This window comes from Dermacentor silvarum, chromosome 2, assembly GCF_013339745.2.
Source record: "Dermacentor silvarum isolate Dsil-2018 chromosome 2, BIME_Dsil_1.4, whole genome shotgun sequence".
NCBI lineage: Eukaryota > Metazoa > Arthropoda > Arachnida > Ixodida > Ixodidae > Dermacentor > Dermacentor silvarum.
In genome coordinates, this window is record NC_051155.1 from 141672483 (window position 1) to 141673283 (window position 801).

Consider the following 801-nt stretch of genomic DNA (forward strand, 5'->3'; position numbering starts at 1 on the left):
ATGACGAAACGGGCCTTTTTATTGCTCGTCCAGGGAGTACGTGGAGCACCATGGTCAGTGGAGTCCTGGAACGAGGACACCACCCACTCGTCCTCAAGATCAACGACCTAGATGATTCAAATAAATGTTTTCTCTCTCTCTCGTAGCACAACGATAGCGGCGAACACAGTCGGCGATCGTCGAAATCTGATCAGCGGCGAAACGCGTCGGCTTTTATACATGAGTCATCGAAGGTTCTAGATTAATCCCTGGTGCGCGCGTGTCTTCCAGAAAGTACTAGACAATTCGCGTCGCTCATACAATCAGATTACATAAGCGCCGGTGACAACAACGGATAGAAGCATCGGTAACGTTCGAGGAACTTCCGATACATGCAGGCATGTCCTGTGCCTAGCGATAACGTTTAACGTTTGTTAGCCGGTGTAAAGTCCCTATATAGGGACTTTAGTGTAAAGTGGTCACCGGTGAAAAATAAACATGTACTTACATGTGTCAATAGACAACATGTGCTTTCTTTTGTATAATACGTGCTTTGTACGTTGTGATGTACATACGTGCCAGTATATGTTGTATAGTATGTGCTTTCTTTATCGGTGTCAGATATACTGATTGAACTGATGAACGTAGGATCAAGTTGGACTGATTAGACTGATGATTATCACGTTGTATTCTTCCTTCATCACTCCTCATAGTTTTATTCCCCTTCCCCTTTACCCAATGTGGAGTAGCAGGCCAGAGACATGCTCCTCCGGCCAACCTCTCCACGTTTAACCCGAGAGCGTTAAGGCATAGTTTAATTTC